The sequence below is a fragment of the Eupeodes corollae genome, chromosome 1 (assembly GCF_945859685.1).
Source record: "Eupeodes corollae chromosome 1, idEupCoro1.1, whole genome shotgun sequence".
NCBI classification, from domain to species: domain Eukaryota; kingdom Metazoa; phylum Arthropoda; class Insecta; order Diptera; family Syrphidae; genus Eupeodes; species Eupeodes corollae.
In genome coordinates this window covers 166,174,570-166,193,092 of record NC_079147.1, presented here as the reverse complement: position 1 = coordinate 166,193,092, position 18,523 = coordinate 166,174,570, and the positions used below count along the sequence as shown (strand labels likewise).

Sequence of the window (18,523 nt, the reverse complement as noted above, 5' to 3'; positions counted from 1 at the left end):
AAGAAAGCTGAGTGCGCAGACTTGTAGAATGTTCGAAAACTTAAAGTGATTGTTAGTTGTTTTTCAAACTTTTATATTTTTCTTGCGCGATAAGTGTTAATAAGAAAGAATAAGGCTTGAAAACTTTAAAGGTGACACTATCAATTACCATTATTTTGTTGTATTTCAATGATGCTTGTGTTGACTTGTTTTATAATAATAAGTTCTTTCTTCAATTCATAGCAAAATTAAATTATATAGGTCTATATACTAGGGCCTGATGACTAACAACTCTCAACCATTCCTCAGTGCTAGTAATATTTTCAGTATTGGAGGAGACCTAATTTGTTAAGCCAAATCCGAATGGCTGATTTAAAACTACTTTTCGTGATAAGAATCACTCTTGGAGGACTTGCAAGAGAGAGTACCCGTGAAAAAAAAACTTTTGATGGATAAGGCAGGCTTTAAACCCAAGACCTGTGGCATGACAGTCCTACGCACTTTTTTTAAATTTTAATTAATTTTTATTAGTTAATTCTTAAAACTGTCTTAAGGCTAGGCAAAAATATACAAAACTAGCATAATAAACCATAACTTACAACTAAATTACTGGCCCCATACGGGCACTCTATATTTTTTTTTTTTTTTATAATAAGCGCACACTCAAAGGGATATATTACCCTTATTATGAATACACAGTGTGAGCACTAGGAAAGGGAGAGAGGGTTTGAAAGGAGATGTCGGTGCACATTGGTTTTGAATTCCTGAATATTGCAATAGCTGGGAAAGACAGAGTGTGGCAAGGCATTCCACATTCGCATAGTACGGCTAAAGAACGAATCTCTGTACTTGACAGTACGACCGAAGTTGGGCTCGAGTGTATATTGATGAGCATTCCTAGAAGCGCGAGTATTACGGTTGAACTGTTTAAGGGGAGGAATGCAGCTGGCTATTTCTCTAGAGCATAAACCATTAAAATAACGGTAAAAGAGGGTGAGACAAGAAACATTTCGACGATGTTCAAGTGACGTAAATGATCTTATGATGGTAATATCACCAATCAGTCTAAATGCTCTACGTTCAATACTGTCCAAGAGGCTTAAGTAAGTTGCAGAAGCACCAGCCCAGATATGGGAGTTATACTCAAGCTTTGGACGTATATAAGTCTTGTAAATAACAGCCAGATCAGAGGGGGAGAAAAACTTCTTGCATCGCCTTAGAAAACCCAAACATCTTGCGGCATTTTTGGCGACATCGCGTATGTGATCGTTCCACAAAAGGTGGTTGGTGATACACATACCGAGAATATCGAGATGTTCAGTTTCCTCGATGCAAGTGCCATTTATGGATAATGGCAGGGGAGGTATATTTCGCTTTAACGATACAAGACAGCATTGCGTTTTCGAAGCATTAAATTCCACGCGGTTTCTTATTCCCCATTGTACAATGCTGTTTAGGTCGGAATTTAATGAGCTTATCATATTTTGTCGTTGCAGTTCCACATCCGAAGAAGAGGAGTGTGAATATGAAAACGAATATGAAAAGCTAAGAGTACTATCGTCAGCGAAACAATGTATTGGATTAGATGTTGCAGACAGGAGATCATTAATAAAAATGAGAAAGAGTGTTGGGGATAGAACAGAGCCCTGGGGCACACCAGCATTTATTTTGTGGTTTTCAGACTTGAATCCATCCAATACAACTCGTATTGAACGATTCGAAAGGTAATTACTAATCCAATGAAGGAGGGATTCATGCAAACCGAAAGCACGCATTTTCGATAAGAGACCCTGATGCCAAACCCTATCAAATCCTTTTGAAATATCAAGTGCAATAATCTTACTTTCTCCAAAACTATGTAAAGATTTGTTCCACTGTTCGGTGAGATGAACCATGAGATCACCAGTGGACCTATTGCTACGAAAGCCATACTGTCGGTCATTAAGAAGCTTCCGTTCTTCAAGATATTTCTTGAGCTGATAATTAATCAGCGTTTCCATGACCTTGGAAAGAAGGGACGTAAGTGCAATCGGTCGATAATTAGACGGTGAGGAAGATTCGCCTTTTTTGGGAATAGGCTGGACAAATGCGGTTTTCCATCCGCTCGGAACGAGACCTGAGGAGTAGGACAGATGAAAAAGCTTACGCAGTGGTTTTGCCAGCGATGAAGAACACCTCTTCAGAACAATAGCGGGGATACCATCCGGACCAGCAGATTTGTGTATGTTAAGATCTTTTAGGACCCTCGCTACGGTACGAGTGCGAAAAAAGATTTGCCCCATAGAATCATTAACTCGCTCAAGTACAGGCGGAGTCATAACACTCACTGGCAGAGTTGAATTGGCGGCGAACTGCCTAGCAAAGAGATTTGCTTTCTCTAAGGAGCTAACAAATGGAGTGTCATTCACAACGAGCGTAGGAACCGAGGAAGAGGAAGAATTCCTCATATTTTTTACAAATGACCAAAAATTTTTACTGCCTTTGGGACATTGCAGTATTTTTTGCCGTAATTTTTGGTCATGTAAAAATTTGGTCCGTCGAATATGGGCGTTGCAGGCCTTCCTGGCTTGCTTGAACTTATTCCGGTTTTCCTCAGTTGGATTGGCTTTAAAACAACGGAAACTTACCTTCTTAACCCTAATAACCTCTTTACAGCTCGCATCGAACCATGCGTTTTCCTTAGGTCTGATGCTTTTAACCCTATTCGGGATAAAAGTTCTCATTCCCAGGAGAATAAAACTTGTGATCATATCAGCGCTGGCGTCAACGTCACTATCGAGGAAGCATAGTGACCAGTTAAAGATCCTGAAGTAATTATTGAGACCGTCCCAGTTGGCTTTCTCGTATTGCCAAACGGTTCTCTTAGGAGCTCTTTCTTTAACTGGAGAGTTTTTACACGAGAAATTTGCAGATATGACACAATGGTCAGATGTGCCTAGAGGAGATAGGACACTAATAGTGTATATAATATAATACTTAGGCCTGAGACTCCAATAAAAGTCACCAAAACTGGTTCTCCTGCTTCACCCTATCAATTCGGTCCAGTTCGGACACAGCCCTCCTGAACCAAAGGAGCTCTTCACCGTCTTGTGCTATGACGATTATAAAAGAGTTGCCCATCCAGTATCCACGGTTCATCGTCTGACGATTTGCGGAACTGACAATCTATCTTGTACGACAAGTCATCTATCTAAAAAGAGGAATGCCTCTGTCAAAATGAAGAAGCTCTAGCGTGCACTTTCAAAATACTCGTCGTTCTTCGGATAGAACGCCTCGAAAATTAAATTGTATGTTGAAGGTATACATAGCTCTCGCAATGTGACCTCGAATGAGTTTTATCACGTAATTGTCAATTCTTTTGATTCGAGCTGCGTTGTATAGGACCGGACCTCGTTGGAATAGTAATGAACGTAAGAAGATTCCGCTGTTTGATGCAAGCCGGTTCAGCGTTCGTAAACACTTCCCACTCGCTCGAACACGCCAAACTTCTCCTTCTGGAAAGGGTAACGTTGAACCACACAGAACAACCATAAAGGATCATCTATGTATGTAGCAAATGCTATGTAGCAAAACACATTAAATCTGGCGTCAAGCCGACTGCTGTAAAATAGTCATTTTGTTATACCAAAAACTTATATGGCCCCTGGTCAGAGCAGCATTTATATGTCACTGTACTTCACTACACTTTTGCTCGATAATAGCTGCCCGTGAAGATCACGGACGATTATCTGGCACCAATTCTTGTATGTATCCTTCGTCTTTTCGTCTTCTGGGACGTTTTTTTTCGAAATCACGCTGCAATAGAGTTCTAATAACGTCAATCTTTTGGGCCGTTCTGTACAAAATTAGATCGTCGGATTTCTCAATCGCTTTGGCTGCCACTTTTGACGACAAACTTTCTACCGTTAAGCATCTCATAAAGTATATAGAACAATGGTTTGCTTTTACCAAGCCTGCTCAGTTTTAGATAAAAACGCTCTAACCATACGGTGTCAAAAGCATTTTCTAATCAATTCCATTGGATATCAGAAACAAATTAAGACGCAGCATGAATTGTGTCACTGTCCGAAGCCCACTTAGTCAGAGCCCTATTGATGATCTTCACGAAAACTTTGCTGGTGCTAGGAAGAAGACTTATTGACCGAAGATTTGACGAGTTGGAGTTGTCTTTTCCCTTTTTTTGGTAGAAGTTGAACCACAGCGGTAATGGACTTAGGTATTATCCGTTCCATAGTTCGATTTGCACTGTATCAAGTTGCAGAGGAAATAAGAAGTTGTTTTAAGAATCCCGATTTTTTGGTGGAAAATGGAAAACAAATATTTTTAAGGGCACAAACTCTTTCACCACAGCCTATTGTTACCAGGTGGGGAACCTTGCAACACACAGCTGCATATTAGGCTATTACCAATTACTTTTAGAAGTTTGAGGAAGTGGTTAATAATTTCGATAATCTTGATGCTGTTGCAATTAAAAATACAGAAAAGTTATTGAACCAGCTTTTACTTAAAAGCCAAATAATATTCCTTAGCTCTAACTACTTGTGCAAAGCTTAAGGGAAGGGACTCTTTAAAAAATTAAATTGATTAAGTTGAAGCTGCTGTTGTAAAAAACAACTGCTGTTAAGGATCTCTTGGTCTAACCATACAAAGGAAGCTTGAGAATGTTCTAGTAAAAAATGAAGGGTTTTCAACAATAAAAAAATATTTGAAAGGCAATTACATTGAGTTGCAGTTATGAAAATTATTTAAGCCTTCAAGAATGCAACACTTACGTCAATTGACGTAGAACGTTCCTTTTCGATGCATAAGACGTTTCAAAGGTACAATCGCTAAAGCTTTATTTTTAAAAACTTTCATGATCTAAGTCATTTTTTCTATTGTTTGTGTTATTGTGAAAAAAAAGTTATTTAAAGGGATGTCTTCTTCTTATGCTGATGTAATTTTTATTTATTGTTTATGTTTTGTGTATTTTTTAATTTTTGTATGTACCTACTTGTTTTTTAAAATAAATAAAAGACTGATTTTCTTTATAAAAAGAGGGAGTTTTAATATATGATTTTAAATGTATATTTTAAGTGCATATTTCCCATTTGTTAGAGCATATTTTAAGGGGGTATTCTGGTCTAGAAATTAAAAAAAATCGATTTTTTTTTCTTTTCATATTTTCAAAGTTTAACTATTTAAGAATATGACGACGAGAGGATTTTCCCAAATTCAAATTATTTTCGGAGAAATAAGTATTTTGCTGAGCAGCCATCCAAATCGGTTGGGCTGCAACTAATAGAACAAAAGACATAATGGGGTACTTTAAACGCGTTTTTCTCAGAACTGTCTTTTTGAATCTGATGCCCACGATTTCTCAGGTTCTGCTGAACCGATTTACATGAAATTTTAAGAGAGTCTTCTTTAGGCATTTGTCTACGTCCGGAACTACGGCCATCCCCAAATTTTAATTTTTACTATTTTTAATAAATCGAAGAATGTTCAAAAAAAAGGTAAATTTTTTGTATTTTTCTTTAGACAGCCGCCATTTTGAAAAAAAAAAAAATGTTTGTAACTTTTCCGTAGTTCCAGACATTGCGACGTTATTGTAGATTTATAATCTTTTTAAGTTTTTGATTTCAGATTTCTAGGAGAGCTAAATTCGCGGGTATGGTCACGCACCAAATTTTTGAGACGCACCACTCCGTCAGCTGAAAGCTAACGGAATTTTGATTTTTTTTTACTTTTGTATTTTTTTTGTATGCTTTTAATGTGAATAAATAATGTATACAAAAATTGGTTATAAAATTGTTGCTTGCTTTTTTCTACAGCACTTCAAAAATTACCTAAAATTCATGTCTCTAGACCAGAATACCCCCTTAAGCGCATATTTTGGGTTTTTAAGTGCATGGAAATCCAAGCCCTAGTCATAACACATTATAACGAGAGGGCTTTGTTTGTTGTCAATAGATCTTTTAAACCAAATGATTATTAGTGATTTAATTAAAGCCTTTTACAAACTTGTGTTGAACGTTACATTCTACACGAAACTTTTGCCTATTGAAACTCCATTCGCGATTCTTAATTTATAAATATTGATTCCTTAAAAAAATCACCGAAATCTAAATGCAGAGTTAATTGATTATAAATGAATGCAATGTAAATCTTTCTATAAAGACTTGATGAATTGTTTTTGTTTGCGATTGAAAATAAATGAAACAATGATCCAAAAAATTAATATAAGCCCTTTTTTTTGAATGACTGATCGTTAATCTTTTTTTAATAATTTTAATGCCAACTCTTCAAACTACAAGAACAATTCATAAATTATTAAAATAAGAGATACAAAATTTGCAATTAACTCCAAGCCATTTTATAAGAACGAATTGTTAGTCATTTAAAGTTTTTTTTTTGTACTTAGGGGCACGTATTATGATTGTTTTTTTTTTTTTTAAACAAATAATAATAAAGTATTCGTTGTTGTTAACCTATTTGCAGAACTTGTTGTTCTTTGTAGAGATTTTAATTTAGTTGTTTTTGGTATGAGTGTCTGGTTTTAAGCTGACTAAGATGGGTTTATTCTTTGTAGAAGCACCCTACTTTGAATGATGGTAAAGCGTTGCAAAAAGTAGTTAAAGAGTCTTATAGTAATTAAAGAAAATTGTTGTTGATATGTGTATGACAACAATTAAATATTCATGTATGCGTCATAATACTGTAAACTACTAAATTTACAAAATTCCGTAAAAACAAAATAATGTATGATTAAAACAGTGTAAGTGAAAATTCTAAACCAATATTCTGATGGTTGGTTAAAATTCTGTAAATATGATAGAAAAAAAACAGTTTTTAATAGAATTTTTAAAAAGAAAGACATGGTATCAAGACAATTTTTACTTAAGATACTTGTTTTTTTAAAACAGTTTAAAGTGTAACAGTAACATGAGTCAATAATCTTTAAATAAACGTTTTGTATATGAGTTTCTGATGCTTTATTTTTTCAATCAAATATAGATTCAAAGGTTAAAGTTATTAATATACAAAACATTGCTGAAGTTCTAAGTTTTTTAACATTGTTATGAAAAAGATTTTCATTAAATCTGTGTTCAAAGGGTAAAAGATCTTAAGTCTATTAAATTAAAATTAAGAACCATATGAAGATACAGTTTTTCAGTAATTTTGGGTTCATGTATGCAATTATTAAAATAGTAAAATAAAATTTTGTTAAGTGGAGTATTTATTTATTAACTTCCCATATGAGGTTATTGTAATGGGTCCGATTTGTCAAATTGAAAATTTTGACATTTCTCGACGTTTCAAGGTCCCTAGAGCCGATATAAATTTTTTTTAGAAAGATGTCTGTGCGTACGTTCGCGACGTTTTTTTGTCTTCCATAGCTCAAGAACCAGAAGAGATATCGACTTCAAATAAATTTTGTTATACTAAGGCAAAAAGATGCAGAAAGGGCTCTTAAAAAAATTGAGTGGGTGGTTTTTTTATCATAGCAGTTTGAAAAAAAGGTGAAAATGTTGGTTAACCCTGAATATCTTACGAACAAAAAACGCTAGCGACTTGAACTAAATTTTATATAATAAACTATAACGTGATACCGAACAAGTATATTTTTTTTATATACTGAAAAAAAAATAGTCACCTCCAAAATTTTATTACTAAAATATGATTTCATCTTAAAACCAATTTTGTGCAACGAAGAATAAAGTTTTTGGCATCTGATAAAATTTTGAGAAAAATCAAATTGACAGTTTTTTTTTTTATAAAAAATAAAAATCCAAAAAAAAACATTGCTTAAAGTTGGTAAAAATTGAATTTCGATTCAAATATCTTTTCAAAAACTTGAAATTTAGGCTTCAAATATATTTTATCTTATAAGAAATATTGTTTTCAACATTCAAAAAATAAAAACCTAAAAAAAATTAATAAAAGTTGGTAAAAATCGATTTTCGACTCAAATATCTTTTTTAAACTTTGAGATATTGGCTTTAATTTACGTTTATTTTTTCAAAATTAGTGTTGTCAACATTCAGTATCATTTTGAAAAAAATCGAATGGGCAGTTTTTTTAGAATAAATTAAAAACCGGAAAAATAACAATAGTTGGTAAAAAATGATTTTCCACTCAAATATCTTTTAAAAAATTTGAGATAATAGCTTCTTATTAATTTTACTTATAAAAAATATTATTTTCAACACTAGGACAAAGTTTGAGAAAAATCGAATTGACAGTTTTAAAAAAAAAAAAATAAAAACCTAAAAAAAAAAATGTATAAAAGTTGGTAAAAATGGATTTCCGACTCAAATATCTTTTCAAAAATTGTAGCTATTGGCTTCAAACTAATTTCGTCTTATAAAAATATTGTTTTCAACATTCAGTAAAATTTTGAAGAAAATCGAATTGACAGTTTTTGTACAAAAAATTAAAAACCTAAAAAAAAATTAACAATAGTTGGTAAAAATTGATTTTCGACTCAAATAGTTTTTCAAAACTTAAAAATATTTCGATATTCAGTAATTTTTATATAAAAATCCAACAGTCCGTTTTTTCATAAAATATAAAATATACAAAAACTAGTACGCAAATTTGGTACAAATTGATACGAGTACATATAGACAAGCTTTTAAGCAAGACAAATCGACAGACGGGATGGGAAGTTATCAGTGTGAGTCGCATCACAGCCTCTTCTTTTTATTTATTAAATATGGTAAAAAATCAAAAATAAAAAAATATAAATGCAAGAAAAGTTTTATGGTAAAATATCTTAAGTCAGCATAAGCTTATTTACTTTTTTGATTAATAAAGATCATAAGAACAACTAGAGATATTTTACCTAAATCATTTTTGCCTGCTATCTTATAAATAAAATATGTACATACATTGAAACATAAGACCAATCATACTCTATTTAAATTATTTTACCTTTTGCAAAACCCTACGAATTAAACTTAAGTTATTCGACGAAAGGTCATAACTTTTTTGTTTAAAAAGATTTGTAAACAAGATTTAAAAAAACTGGTTTTTGGAAAGAATATATAAAAAAGAATAAATAGCTTAAAGCACTTAAGTCAACATAAGAGCATTTGCCCTTTGAGCACAGAATTAATAAAGAAATATAGTCCTAGTTGATATATATTATTCTAGATTGTCAGTATTTTGATTACAGCCTTAACCAGCAGCATACGGAAATTCTATTGGACAGAATTTATTTTGAAATACATTATTTTCTTGAAAAATTCTAAGATTTTCTTTTAATGATACGGATCCTTCGTTATTAGATATTTTACTTCATTACAAATGAATTTTTCTGATAAACAGAAATATTGATAAATTATAGTATAGACTAAACTATAGGACCCCATCCTGAAACTTTGATCTTAATTGAATATAGGGGCATTTTTATTTCAAATTGCCTCTTGTAACAATCTAGCAACATGAAATCATAGCGTGGCAATAAATTAGGCCTGATCGAAACGTATGAAATTATGTTTAAATGCTATATAAGATGAACGACAACCAAATGGCACAGAGCTAACTTCTGGGTTCTGCAAAAGTTTTTTGTATTCAAGCGATCTTAGAAGTTGGCAGATTTTGTTTGGTGGATTGAAAATTGAGGTTGTTTCAAAAACACCTTTTTTGTATTGAGCCCGTTCACCAAAAATGTCTGCAGTATATCGTTAGGCTTTAATTCTTACCCCAGCTGTGTTTTAAAAGACATCACATCTAAATCCTTCCGCAAAATTTTCCACATTGTTGAGTAACAGAGACCCAATTGCTGCGAACGGCGACGAATCGATAATTGTTGGTTATCATAACACTGGCCGATACAGCTGCGATATTTTCTTGAGTTCGCACTCTACGTAAGCGCTTGGGTGGCTTAGTGTCCAACAATGTAAATTTGGTACGAAATTTAGTCACAATAGCCCGAATAGCAGCTTTAGTGGTTCAATTAAATTGACCATAAAATGGAAGAAGCGCGCGATGAACTTTCTTAACAGAGCACGCATTTTGATAATAAGATTCAATAGTTTTTAAGACGATTAATGTTTAAATTATAGACTAAACTGAAGATGTTTGACAGTGAAACAAAACACGAAACGTGCCTCAGCTGTTTTAACCAGTGTTGCCAAAAAGATAGTAGCTACAAAATCACAAGCTCTACAGATAGTATTGATACGTTTTACGTGAACACCTTCCGTTTAGGACTCATTTCACGGTGGGCCTACCCACAATATCGGAACCAAGAATAGTGTTGGTCAACACCCCAGGGCAGTACAAGTACTATCCCAGTACAATTTCATAGTCATGTGTAAGGCATGAACTACACTCTTTGCTGAGGAGCGAGGCCTATCTAACGCCTCTTGCATACTAAGGGACTTAGGTGGTAAACAGTACCCTTAGAATGCCATTTGTTCGGCATATGGCATCCACAGCCACCACGATACTCCCACTAGGGGGCCTACCTCTTAGACAGGTAGTATCAGGTCGACCAGTGTATATGAAACACTAGAAACAACAAGACCCAGGGCTCCTGTCTACCGTGGTTCCAGAATATAGCTTCCGGTGGAGCTTCGCAACCGCGAAGGTTTCTTCCAGATGGACTCCTTACTGTCCAAGGCCTGGTGGGCATCATATTGCTCTGCGCGACCACCAGTTGAATACTGGCAGTAATGCATAGCAACACCAATACATCGAAATGACACCATGATACACAACTCAGGAACTTTCAATGAGATTCCAAAGCCAACTCATGAGGCCAAACTAAAACTTATTTATCAGTAATAAATAAAAAGCCCAATACACCCCAAAGCACATCCACGCAAAACACATACACACAAAACACAGACATATATTAGCATATCTTAACAAAGCAATAGTAGACAATTGGCTCTTTGCACACGCTAAGATAGACTGTCACTAGAACTAGTTGTGGTCATAAGCTCTTTGCCCTACACCACCAGCTAGACAACTTAGTTGACTAACCTACCTACCGCCTTCCTACATGCAAAAACTTGTTTTGCATAAACCTCTAGGTTCCCAGCAGTTTCTCTATTACTAAGGATTCCGCTGAATACCCAAATATCATCATGTCTAATAACGCCCATACTAGAGATATCTCCGATATCTGAATAGTGAGGACAGTCTACAATGACGTGTAGCCAATTCTCACTACGCGCCCCACAGGAACACTCCGCTGTTGTTGAAAGTGTCCTCCTATGCAAAAATGCATTCATGGACCCGTGTCCTGTGAGTAAATAGCCCATGAAGAGCGAGAAACCAAAGTCCCTAACCCTAACTGCCTGATCTATGTCGGGAAGAAACTCAAAAGTTACCCTTCCCTTCTCACTATCTGTCCATCTAAATTGCCATCTAGTGCACACACATCTGTTTAACAAATCTTTAATACACCCTACTCTCCTGTCAATAAAATTTGAGGCCTCCTCCCAGTCCGTTGAGGACAAATTTATTCCTCTTGACATCCTGTAGGCAATCGCCAATTGAATTACCACCAGGTCAAGAGGAGGTGCCCCAGCCAGCACTTTCACTGCCTCCGTAGAGACAGTGCGACACACTGGCAAGGAGCCAAGGAGCATTACTCTCTGACACTAGAGAATTTTATATATATATTGTATCCATTTTATTTTGTTGAAGTTTCTAATTTTTGTATACTGTAACTATGTTTTAAAAGAGCTTCACCGTGATTTAACTCTTGTTCACGATGATCATTATTAAAAATCACATTTGCTGCGTTGACCAATCCCAACACAACGGAAGTGAAATTTGAATTTGAAAATTGACTTCCTATACACTGTGTCCTATTTCATCCTTTAATTTATGATTTTTACTTCTAAAAATGACAACAAATTGTCAAATCCATTGTACGTTTTACTTTTATAATATGCATTTTATTTTTGGATGCACTGAATTCAATGCTTGAGAAATGCTTCAACATCATTTCTGTTTAAGAAAACAAAAGAAAAACCAAAGGGAAGTTTGTTTAGCGGCATTTAGTGCAACACGTTCTATACAAAACCTTCAAGAGCTGTAGCGACACCAAACCATACCATTTCCTTAATTGCACTTAAAATGTATGATCCTGATGTCTAGTCAAAATAAAATTAATCTGAGTTACAGAGATTTTGTTTGAGACAGATATTTTTAACAAGATAAAGAAACTAATAAAATACATAAGTATGTTTATAAGTCGTCTACCTGCTACCTGCTACAGTACAGTTGTATCTTGTTTTAAGACTTCATTAAAATGGTGCGGTCATTGTACCATGAAAGATGCAGGTCATCCATCATCAACCAAATATGACTTTGAAAATAACCTTGAAAATATTCATTCTTTAGAACACTAAATGTAAATTTAAAAGAAAACGGTGTTTTATAATTTGATAAATTTGTTTGTCAAACGTTTTACCTTATCTTCATATTTTTACGAATTGGGTGTTATACATCAACTAAGAACAATTTTAATTGAATATTAGAGTTTTGTTAACCCTGAAAAGAATAAAAAAGTCTGACTTAGGAATAACGAGCGCATAAGAGCATGCAGCTTTAGGCCGAATACGGCGGCGTCATTTCGTAGCCCTATGTAAAACACATTCAACATTAAGTAATTGATGATATTTTTTTTAGAAAACATTTTCATTTTCATAAATTAGCATAGCAATTATCTTGACTTAAGTTGTCTTAAGTATACATTTTGATGTTACAAACAAGTCTCATATTAAAAAAAATTAAAAATTTGTATGTTTCACTTAATTTATTTATAATAAGTTAAATACTAACGTTTACAATTCTTAATATATACTTAAAATCTAAAAACTTAACCTAGACCGTTGAAAAATATTAATTTTCAATTTATACTTTTTATATTATCATTTGGTGAATTAATGCAAGAGTGAAATTGATTATAGTTTTCAATAAATTGATTTAAAGGGCTATGTACACCATAGTTTGATCTGCTAAAATTAGTATTCAACGGTTTCCGGAGTCTTATACTTGAACGACTAAAATTAAAGTTTTAACTACCAAGAAGGTATGATATTTATCCGTTTATTATTCCAACAATGAAACAATAAGTGAATAAGTCAATAATGACCACATCTTCGGTCGGTTTTCAAAAATTGATCTTAACGATTGTGCCGGAGTAGTCTTTGATCTTGGTATTACTGATCATTGCATGACGGGTATTGTCTTCAAGGTTCTAAAAAATGTTCAGCAAACAAACGTTAAACGTAATTATAGGCAATCTAAAATCGATTTTGGAAAGTTAATTCAGTATTTAACGTTGGAGAGTTGGGAAGAGGTTTATATGGAAGAGGACCCTTCAAAAGCTTATAGTTTATTTTTGAATCGTTTTAAACAGCTAATCAACAATTCGTTCTATTTCATCAAAAAAAGGACTAATATAAAATTAAAGCCATGGATAAATAATTTGCTCTTAAAATCTATACATTTTGAAAATAAATTATATAAAAAATGTCGAAAACATCCGCTTTATACAAATCTAAAATTAGGCTTTAAAAAAAATTATCAAGGAAGTTAATAATAAAATTCATCAGAGTCGCGATAGTTATTATAACAACAAAATAATTAATGCTAAGAATAATCCAAGAGAAGAATGGAAAGTCGTAAATGAAATTATAAACAGAAAAGAAAATAGTCAGTCTAATTATATGGAGACACATGTATTTCAAATCCAAAAGAAATTGCAAATTTATTCAAGAATTATTTTACTAATGTTGGTAAAACTTCTTTTCCTTGTGATATCACAAACTCTTGTGAATGTTGTAATAGCTTCAGCTCTTCAAATGCGGTACATAGTGAAAATAGTTTCGTCTTCGAAACAATAAATGCCCTTGAAGTACTGAAAACTATAAATACACTGAATAAATCAACCTCAGTTGGCGTTGATGGCGTTTCTAATACATTGCTAAAAGAAACTGCTTTATATTTAGTGGATGTCTTGACACATATTTTTAATAAAAGTGTTTTTTCAGGTGTCTTCCCAAATGACTTAAAATCTGCTTGTGTTATACCCATTTTCAAAAAAGGGATCAAAAAGGATGTAAAGAACTACAGACCTGTTTCATTATTACCATCAATTTCAAAATATTTTAAAAAAATTATAAAACGTAGAATCTTACGATATCTCACAAGCAAGAATTACTTTAGCCCCTCACAATTTCGATTTAGATCGGGAATGTCAACAGAAGATGCTTTATTAAATTTCTGCTGTTCAATACAACAAGGAGTGGACAAAAAAATGAAATGTGCTGCGCTTTTTGTTGACATTACAAAAGCCTTTGATATGGTCAGTTACTCTATCCTTTTGAAAAAATTGCATGATGTTGGTTTCCGAGGATTCATCTACAATTGGTTTGAATCCTACCTGTGTAAAAAGTCTCAGATAGTCAAAGTAGGTAATGTTCTAAGTGATTCCATGGATATTAACTTAGGTGTCCCACAAGGGTCAGGTCTTGGGCCCATTCTTTTCTTGGTTTATATAAATTCCATCTTCAATCTGCCATTTTTAGGGAAAGTTAACGCATTTGCTGATGATTTAGCAATTGGATACAATTCACTTAGTCCATTAAATTTGGTTTTGGATATAAACCATGATGTACATTTATTAAGGCTATGGTTTGCGGACCATAAACTTTTTGTCAGTAACAAATCTAAACTTATGATGTTCAGCAATGGACTAAATGACATAAAATTATTGTTCCATGCTCCGTCTTGTTCTAGTTTTAAACTTTTCAATAACAAATGTCTAGTATCTCATTTAATAAATACCTTTAATTCTGGAGCAAATTGCTGCACTACATGTTTTAATATAGAAATAGTGAAAGATTTTAAGTATTTAGGTGTCAAAATTGACCAACATTTAAAATGGACTGAGCACATTATGAATTTAAAGCAATACCTTCTTTCAACCGTAAGATGTTTTTATCGGTTAAAAAAATATTGTTCATTCTCCACGTTAAAAAAGGTTTACTATGGTATTTTCCACTCGAAGTTACAATATGGTATCAGTTGTTGGGGAGGTGCATACTTAAACAAAATCCAACAATTAACAGTTCTTCAAAAAAGTTTCCTAAGAAAAATATGCAACGCTGCTCACCTCACTCACTCTGGAGATTTATTTAGACAAACAGGTATTCTATCAGTAAGACACTTGTTTCATTTTAAGGTTTTGAAAATATTTTTTATGAGGAGTGGTTATTTGGAAAGCCCTATGAGTAATACATATAATATGAGAAATTCTAACTCTGTACGATTAAATATTTTTCGAACTACACTTTTTAGGAATTCTTACACTATTGTGTCTCGCAAATTATACAACAGTCTTCCAGCTGAATTACGAAGCATTAGAAACCGTCCATAGTTCTTAAAATCAGTTAAATTATGGCTTCTTAATTTCGATACTTATAACATTGAATCTTTGTTAAACTACGTCATTTGATAATATGTATTCCCTTTATTTATTTACGTATATAATAATTAAAATTTTGTTTATGCTTCAAATCAATCATAGTGATCATTTCATAAAAAAACTTTTTTCTCTGTTTCTATTCTTTTATCATATACGTTATTTATAATCTGTCCACCCCACAATATAAAAATTTGTAAATGTGGCATTAATTCAATTTTAACTTAAAATTCAAATTCTACAACCTATTCCCTCTAATTAATTGTACAAAATACATATATTATTAAATTAGAAATAAGATATCTAAAAATTGTTAGGAGAATATGATATTAATAAATAATAATAATAATATTATTTGAATATCATGAAACCACGGAAGGGATCGTAGACAAAAACGCTAAAAACTTTTCTGAATGGCTTCGAGTCTTGTGACGTGTACTTTACGACCTGTGACCGACTTAGCTTACTACATTCGGAAAAAGGAAGAATTTGAAACTTTTATTTAGATATTTTATAAGAATCAATTTAAAATTTTACCAAGGCAACAACGAATTTTGACAATTTGAATCTGAAATTGTTCAATCGAATTGAATTGAATTGAATCATCTTACACAGACGGAATAAAAATGATAATTAATTTGACTATCAAAAAATTAATAGTCAACTATCATCTTAGCCGATTCCACTCCAGGTTTTTTTTTTAGTTCTCTATTACAACTTTCTGTACAAGGTTATACGGTCATCAGTCTCAAAAATATTGAATCTAACCCCAACAGAAAAAAAATATTTGGGAGTTGTACTCGACCCTAAACTAAACTGGAAACTAAATATTGAAGTACGGGTTTAGAAGGCCTGTGTTGCCTTCTACGCCTGCAGCAAAACTTTCGGCAAAAAGTGGGGACTTTAGTCGAAGATGATTTTATGGACGTACACAGCCGTAGTACGTCCAATCTTAACATATGGTTCGATTCTGTGGTGGCCTGCTCTTAGCAAAGCCTATAATATTGATAAGCTTAAGAAGGTTCAGAGAACAGCTTGCGAGGGCACTACAGGGGCCATGCGTACTTGCTCAACGGACGCCTTAAACGTTATTTTGGATCTTCTACCAATCGACCTTTTTATTAAATACATAGTTCCCTGCAGCGCTATTAGGCTGAAGGAATCAAACAGCTGATTGTCAAAACCTTATGGTCGCAGCAACACAACTTTGTTGATTGATTCCCTCAGATATTATCTCGGTAGACACTGACTACTGCACTCCTACTTTGAGCCTTAGTAAGGATTTTAAGGTTATTTTCCCATCCAGAGAAGATTGGGAGGATGACATCGTGTCGATAGGTTTCGGCACAACCATCTTTACTAACGGCTCAAAGATGGAGTGCGGAGTTGATTCTGGGATCTTTTCTAAGGTCCCTAAATGTAGCCAAATCCTTTAGGCTTCCTGACTTTGCTAGCATTTTTCAGGCTGAACTGTTGGCTTAAACAAAACCCAAACCAAAACCGAAATGCGGCTATCTTTACAGACAGTGAGGCAGCTGTCAAAGCCATTAACTATAGGAGTTCATGCAGAGAAGTTCGGTATCTCTTACAGCACCTTTTGCCGTAGTTGTAGTGACCAAAGAGAAAGTGAAACGATAATCCATTTGCTCTGCAAATGTCCTGCTTTGGCAATGAATGAAATAATTTGGAAAAGCATTCTTTCACGAACTTGATGAGCTATCTGAGATAAAGATTAGAGACCTAATCTTTTTTCTCATTGCGACAAAATAGCTCTAACATAATCGCTATGAAGTTTGTCTATAAATCTATCCCTTTCAATCACAGGTCAAACGAGTGTTTGGTATCAAAACGGCGCACTACAGCGCTAATTGGATCCCAGGCTAGGTTGCCTTGAGATCGCCATTTCTACCATTTCTACGACGTAGTAAGGTGACCATACTGTACAGGCATATTCCAGGACTGGTCTCACAAATGAAACAAAAAGTAATTTTAAAACACGGAAATCACGACCAAAATATTTTCAATAAATGTTAGTTTATAATCTAAGACCATACCTAAGTCAGAAAATACAGATACTCTACTTAAAGGACAAGAATCAAACATGTAACTAAAAACGATTGTAACGTGTAAAACTCATGGTTTTACATTTGTCAACATTTAAAACAAGACGATTATTACTGCACCATTCCCTGAATCTTCTTGCAAGAGAAAACAGTCAGATGTAGAGTTAATTTTTTTTTTTTAATTTTAATGTCATCAGCATTTGTATTAGGACAGACGAATTTTGTATGATCGAAACCAAGACATTTATAAATAAAACAAATAGAATAGGACCAAGGTGACTACCCTGGGGGACACCAGAATTCACAACAAATGAATTTGAACACTCATTACGAAAGTTAACACTATAACGTCTATCTTGCAAATATGAGGAGATCCAGTTTATGAAATAGTCGTTAAAACCTTGCTGTGATAGTATTAAAAGTAATGTTTTATGACACAATTTGTCAAAGGCCTTGCTGAAACCACTAAAGATACAATCTACTTGTTCACGTTTTTCAACAATATCTAAACAGATGGACGTAAAGTGAAACAGATTAGTAACAGTTGAACGCTTTTTAACAAAACCCTGCTGGTTATAATAGATAATTGAACTGCAGTGAAAAGAAAGGACGCTACACAAGATTGACTCAGACAGTTTCGTATCACAGATAGTTTAGCAATAGGTCGGTAGTTCATTATTTTGTTTTTAGGACCTTTTTTGTGTACTGGTATTATGAAGGAGATCTTCCAGATAAAAGGAAACAGCGTGTTATTGAAAGACGTGTTGAAAAGAACTCATAACGGGTGTGCTAAATACGCAGCACATTTCCTTAAAATGGATGATGGTAGTACCCGTGGCATGATGGTTAGTGCGTTGGACTGTCATGCAAGGGGTCTTGGGTTCAATCCCTCCACTTTAATTTGAAAAAAAAAAAAAATAATTTTCGCGGGAACTACCTCTTGCGAGGAATTGGCAAATCCTTCAAGAGTAATTCTTGTCATGAAAAAGTGCTTTCTCAAACTAGCCGTTCGGATTCGGCCTAAAATTGTAGGTCCCTTCCATTC

General features: G+C 33.7%; 1 protein-coding gene across 1 annotated transcript in view; it reads left to right on the top strand.

Annotated features, from left to right (window-relative positions):
• The window catches only part of LOC129940350 (transforming growth factor-beta-induced protein ig-h3), a 66,136-nt gene that overhangs the window by 966 nt on the left and 46,647 nt on the right, over positions 1–18,523 (top strand). The gene's annotated exons all lie outside the window — the stretch shown is intronic.